The sequence below is a fragment of the Oncorhynchus mykiss genome, chromosome 11, assembly GCF_013265735.2.
Source record: "Oncorhynchus mykiss isolate Arlee chromosome 11, USDA_OmykA_1.1, whole genome shotgun sequence".
NCBI classification, from domain to species: domain Eukaryota; kingdom Metazoa; phylum Chordata; class Actinopteri; order Salmoniformes; family Salmonidae; genus Oncorhynchus; species Oncorhynchus mykiss.
Window position 1 is genome coordinate 47,537,940 of NC_048575.1, and position 6,441 is coordinate 47,544,380.

Here is a 6,441-nt window from a genome sequence, read left to right on the forward strand (position 1 = left end):
AGTGAATTTCAGAAAAATACTTTTTTGATAAAACTACACAAAATATATTCATGTCACCAAATAATGTATTAAAACACACTGTTTTGCAGTGAAGGTCAACAGTAGCCTCAACACCACTCTGTATGATAGCACCATGGTGTAGCCGGAGGACAGCTAGATTCTGTCCTCCTCTGGGTATATTTACTTCAATACAAAACCTAGGAGGCTTGTGGTTCTCAACTCCCTTCCATAGACTTGCATAGTAATTATGACAAGTTCCGTTTGTGGGCACAAGTTCCGTTTGTGGGCACCCACAAATGCGGATGCTCCAGATACTCAACTAGTCTAAAGAAGGCCAGTTTAATTGCTTCTTTAAACAGCAGAACAGTTTTCAGCTGTTCTAACATAATTGCAAAAGGGTTTTCAACCTATCAGAGCTCTTGCAGCACTGACATGTTGTCCACCGAATCAAAGGATCAGAGAATTAATCTAGCACTGAAAGCATAAGCTACAGCTAGCTAGCACTGCATAAAATGTGGTGAGTAGTTGACTCAGAGAAAGACAATAGTTGAAAAACAACTTAATTTCTCCAAAAGTGAAGGAGAAGCAAGAGAGCTAGCTATATTTCATTGTATTGTTTTTCCAATTTCACTTAGCTAGCGAATTCAGATTGCTAGTTTAGCCTACTCAAACACCCAACAGAGAGGGATACTATGTTAGCTAGCTGGCTATGGCTATCCAACACTGGAACTCTTTTAAGTCAAGGTTTATCTTTTGGTTTTATTCCTTTATTGCCACTGGGCCCGCCAGAGTAACTACTAAACTGCTTGCTGACTGTACACTGTACTCTGTGATTGTAGCGGGTTTACTAACACGTTAGTTCTAGATATGTTGACTATGACGTTATCTAATATGGCGACAATGGTGTGTGCTGTGTGTAGCTGTTTCGATATGAAGGTTTCGCTTGGAAAGTTGTTTTTCGCCTGGTCACAGACAGCTGAGGTGTTGTGCACTGAAGAAGTTGAGAGGGAAAGAGTAACGACTAAAGGGATCATGCTGTTTATATGTGGCTACTATGAAAGTGAAATGTGTTTGCGCGTGATCAGGGGTGTATTCCTTCCGCCAATTCCGTTGAAAAACGTTTCTTAAACAAAAGCAAACAGAAAGAAACATGGATAAACATACCTGAATTTGTACAATAGAAACTCTCTTTGGAACTGTTGGACTAATGATAACACCCTAGATCAGCTAGATGTGACAAGAGTGTGCAAAGCGTTTTTGAATATGTCAATGTCTATCTTTCTTGATTACTCAAATTTCTCTTGACCTGTGCACCTACATTGTATACTTTCATTCATAGGCTAGGATGTAGCAACCTCATGATGGGTTTAGGGAAAATGTGAGTATCATGTAGTAGCCTAAACCTATCGATGTTACATTGAGCTGGGTGAATGAAATATGAATGACATTCATCCAATATGCTGTAAGAGAAATATCTTAAATGGCACCGACCGCCTCTGACTTAGAGGGTAGTCACAATTATGAATTCAACCCTTTCCAAATCTGGTTCTGAGTCACGTAGCGCTACTGTAACAAAGTAGGTTCTGTACTTGCCCCAACTAGGGAATGAACCTGCAACCTACTGTACAACAACACCAACTGAGAATATGAATATGAAAAATACGTCATAGATCTTAGAACTGTCCAGTGGAAATAGTAGCATGTACATCTTGGTGGGGCAAAGCCACTACACAACACTAAATAATACATGAATTGCACTATAATGATGACAAACTGTGCCCACAAACTGTTAGGGCCTACATAAAGCTGCCCCAACAGCATAACTTTCTTTTCAGCACCATGGAGTAAAACCTTGCCACTGCCACACCTGGCTATCAGCGGAGCCTTGTCTGCGAAACAGTTCATTCAGCCTCATTTACTGCCTTTAAAAATATATATAGCTGAGATGGTTAACTTGCTTAAACAAATGTGGTTACTACTGACAATTGAGATGTTTTTTTAACTTTGGCATAAGGAGACGATGAGCGGATAAGAGGCAAGCCGTAATTTTGATAAAGACATTAATGAGTGAGCTAGGACGGATGTAGTCATAACTATTTGTTCAGCACTTTTGAAATGTACAGCGACAGAATTAGAAACATGGGCCATTCTTACAGTATTCTCCCTGTACACCAAGTCAGATCCGTAGGATAAATAAAGGGGGCATATAAGCAGACAATGAAAGTTCTTACAATATTTGATGATTACATTTATCTAAAACAGGCTATAGGCTACATGTGAATCACCAAGTCAGAACAGTAGGTTAAGTTATGAGGGGGAAAGGGACCAAATTATTAGGGTGAGACACATGGGCTACTAACAAACAGCTTACTACACAACATACACTTACTATTACTTTCTTAGCTACAGTATACACATCTCTTTGGCATTTGCATAATTTATGCAGCAGCATAAAATACATTTTTGGACTCACCTTTTTGTGCTGTGCTCACTTGAACAGGAAGGTGGCGCGGTGGTCCTTGTCATCACATTTTGTCATCAAATTCTGTCATTCTCTGGATTTATGATACTTTCAAGACAACTTGGAACTTAGAAAAAAACAAGGTCAACTTATGATGTCAGTGATCTTCAGAAAGAGGCCCGAGTTCCCGACTTGGAATTCCGAATTGGATGACCGTTCAAAACACATTTTCCCAGTCGGGGCTAGTTTTTTCCAGAGTTCCCAGTTGTCTTGAACTCACTGAAGTTTGTTCCATGTGACTGCTTATCCTTTTAAGCTTGGGAAAGATACCCATAAATCCAGACTTGGACCACACACCCACTCCACTGAATAGTAGGCTAGTGATTGCTTTGCAACACCTGCAGTTAGCCACTGATTCCTTCCAAAACACTCATTGTTGAATTTGCGATTTCCAACTTGTTGTGTAATGTTTATTATGTTCAATGGCCGATGAGCACCGACACGTTTTATCTATCATTTCTCTTCATATGACAAGGATTGAAAAGGATATGCCAGTAGATTGTTGTCTTGATTCATGATGATGACTGCTAGCTAAGACTTTGAAAGTAAGATGTTGACATGATCAGTCCAATCAAAGCTACAGTAGATATAATGTGTTTTGACATCATTTTATCTGGGGCTAATGACCTTGAGCCTTCTTGGATGGGCACTTCTGCTGTAACTCTATGGCAGCACCCAAGGGGCTTGAATTTTCAAGCTCTCCACATAGATTTTGCGGTGATGTAGTGTCCCCATGAGTAACAGAACACTGAGCCAATCACAGCGCAACTAGAGGACATTACCAACCTCTACGCTCAGTATTTTCCGCTGGCTGCCCCATCCCCTCAGAAAGCACTGAGCTAGGCTGAAACACCTGTATTTTGGAGCTGCCTTACTCTAGAAGGCAAAAAATGTCATCAAAAACAAAGTGGTCACCCAGCCTCTGTTTCAGTGAAAAGCTGAGGGATGGCCTGGAGGAATGTAACCACTTTCTAATTCATTGACAAGGACTGATCATCCATGATATCAAAATGATAGTTTTTATCATGTTTTGAGTACAGTGTTTGTTTACATGTAGGCTATATTGTTCACAAACATTGGAATAGCCTAAAAAAAACTAATATTTTGGGTTCGGACGGGGTGCGACAGTTCAACTAAATCGTGAGGCATTTATAAGTTGTAATCTTCAAGAATCAATGGGTACATATAATTTAATTTATTAGTAACATAATTTGTTTTTAGAGTAAAAAAAGTTTTCAAGCTTCAATCTCCCCATTCTGTGCCATGCCAAAGGGAAACCCACATTTCAGAGGTCCCAGTCTGACCATGTAGTTACATCGAAATACAAAATGAGGCTATATTTGTGCCACTGGTGCGCAATGTTGTTACATTTTATCATAGTTTTAAGAGCGGCATTGTACCTTGTGTCATCTGATTTCACTTCGTTCTCTCCGTGAGAAACAACCATGGGCAAGTCACTTAGAATTGAACCAGTGTTATGTCAACAAAGAGATAAAGAATGATTGTAAAACTTCTTCTCTTTCTTGTCAAGTAGGGACCTAAATTGGGTCATAGACTAGATGTAACATAGTAAATGAAAGTCCATGACACTCAAATTAGTATGACATGTTACGTTTGGTATGTTTACAAAAATACGGTTACTTAATAAGGCAAAAACGAAAAGAGGGTGGTTGGTCGGTGCGGATGGGTGGGTCGATGGGTGTGTGGGCGTATGAAGTGAACGACTATAAACCCAAAAGGTTGTGTGTTCAAACCTCATCATTGATAACTTAATCAGTTTAGCTAATTAGCAACTTTGCAACTACTTAGCATGTAAGCTAACCCTTCCCCAACCGCAACCCCTAACATAGCTAACCTTAGCCAGCTAGGTAACATTAGCGTTAGCCACAACAAATTGGAATTTGTAATACATCATACCTATTGTACATTTGTAACATATCATACGAAATGGATGATGGACATTAGGGGTGTGCTGACATGGCCATTGACAGTTGATAATCGGATCGGATGATACTCGTGATCGGAAAAACCTGAATTGTTTTAATATGCCGAAATAAATGTTCGCAAAATACCTCCCTGCACATTCTCTCTGCAAAAAAACTGCAGATTAGGAGCAGCGCGTTGAGGGGTGTGTTTGTATGTGTCTGTATTTCCTCAATTTGTAGCAGGCAGACAAATTTGCTGTCACTCAGTCAGATTGCGCATTCGCGTTTCGTCCTTTTCCCCTACCCTTGTCCCACCTGTTAGATATAATACACATTGTTAGCAAACGTCCTTGCCATGTGCTTTACCATAGTAGCAGGTAGCAGCAATCTAAACGATTGGACCGAAAACATGCACGGAAAAGTGATCAAGTGACATTTTGTGGACGGAGAAATACAGCTTCACTCTCTCCAATCAGAGCAGCAGGATCAACGCACAGCCCGTTTTTCTCTTTACAGTGACGCAAACTAGCCAGTTGAGTAATTTAGACCATGCAAAACCTTGCACATGACTGATTGACATGAGAAAGATACTAGTTTTGTCTGACTAGTTAGCACACCCCTAATGGACATCCACAAATGAATACATACCATACCACAACACGAGTCCAGGTTGGATAATTCCCTTTTGGTGTAAGAGCTGGTAGAAAAGACCACCCGAAATGTCAGCCTGTTTTGGTGGGATGGAGTTTTGGCCTACCTGGTGAAATTAGTTAATAGACCATTGTAACCTTTATTTAACTAGGCTAGTCAGTTAAGAACAAATTCTTATTTACAATGACGGCCTACCTTGGCCAAACCCGGACAATACTGGTCCAATTGTGCGCTGCCCTATGGGAGTTCCATTTAAATTCCAAACCTCTCTGCTATTAACAGCTAATTTTCAGTTTTCCCTTCAGTCCTTGCAAAATTTTTGCTTGAGAAATTGCTCACTGCTAAGATTACTTTTTTGTTTGTTTCTGACCATTTTCATTGAAAAAAATCACAGTAAAGTACTTAATTTTTAATCCGAAATGATTTGATATTGAGATATTGGATCTTTAAAAACATAAATTGTAGATTCATATTATTACATTGTACTGTGTTACACCCAATAAAATTATTGCACATATCCCTTTTTTTATTTTTTTTATCTGGCCGCGGACCCCCTGCAGTACCTCTTCCACAGACCACACTTTGACAACCCCTGGGTTAGGGCACACCACTAGGCTACTCTATCGTATTAAAGTGGGTCTGCTCAGTGCTCACTAACCCAAAAAAGAGCCTGACAGACTGACATACGACACGCCTCCATGTATCCAACTTGTGTAATGTGCTGTCTGCTGAATACAGTACATTATTGCAAGGCCTGGACGAGATTCCCTAAAAACTTTTTCGTAGCAGGTTAGGAGAATTAGGTTAAGGTTATGAAAATGGTTAGGGTTAGCTAGCGAAAATGCTCTCCTAAACTGCTACGAAAGGTCACTTGTATCGAAGTGGCGTGTTTTTAGGAAGACCCACCTAGGCTATATTTACTCAGATTATTTAAATCTATTTTCAGCGCATGTGAAGATCATAAACGCAACAGAGACAAACACACTTGACAAGTTAGGACAACTCTGTTTGTCCCGAGCTAAAACACTGTCATGGGGAGTAGGCTAGTTTATGCATGTTCTAAATGGGGAGATGCATAAATGGGACACGCACAGTGAGGAGATCAAGGCAGTCAAACCAAGCGTGAGTGTGACCGCACATTTTCAAACAGAATCGACACATTCGAGCTCGAAAAAGGGGTCTGGATAGGCTACGTTTTCGGAAGCCGTCCAAAACGATGGAGGTATGCCTAGATGGATACAGTTTTAGATTTTGGTGGGTTTATAGCTAACCCTAACTCTTTTCCTAACTGTAACCTTATTATCCTAACTTGCTACATTCATTATCCATACCTGCTGCGTAAAT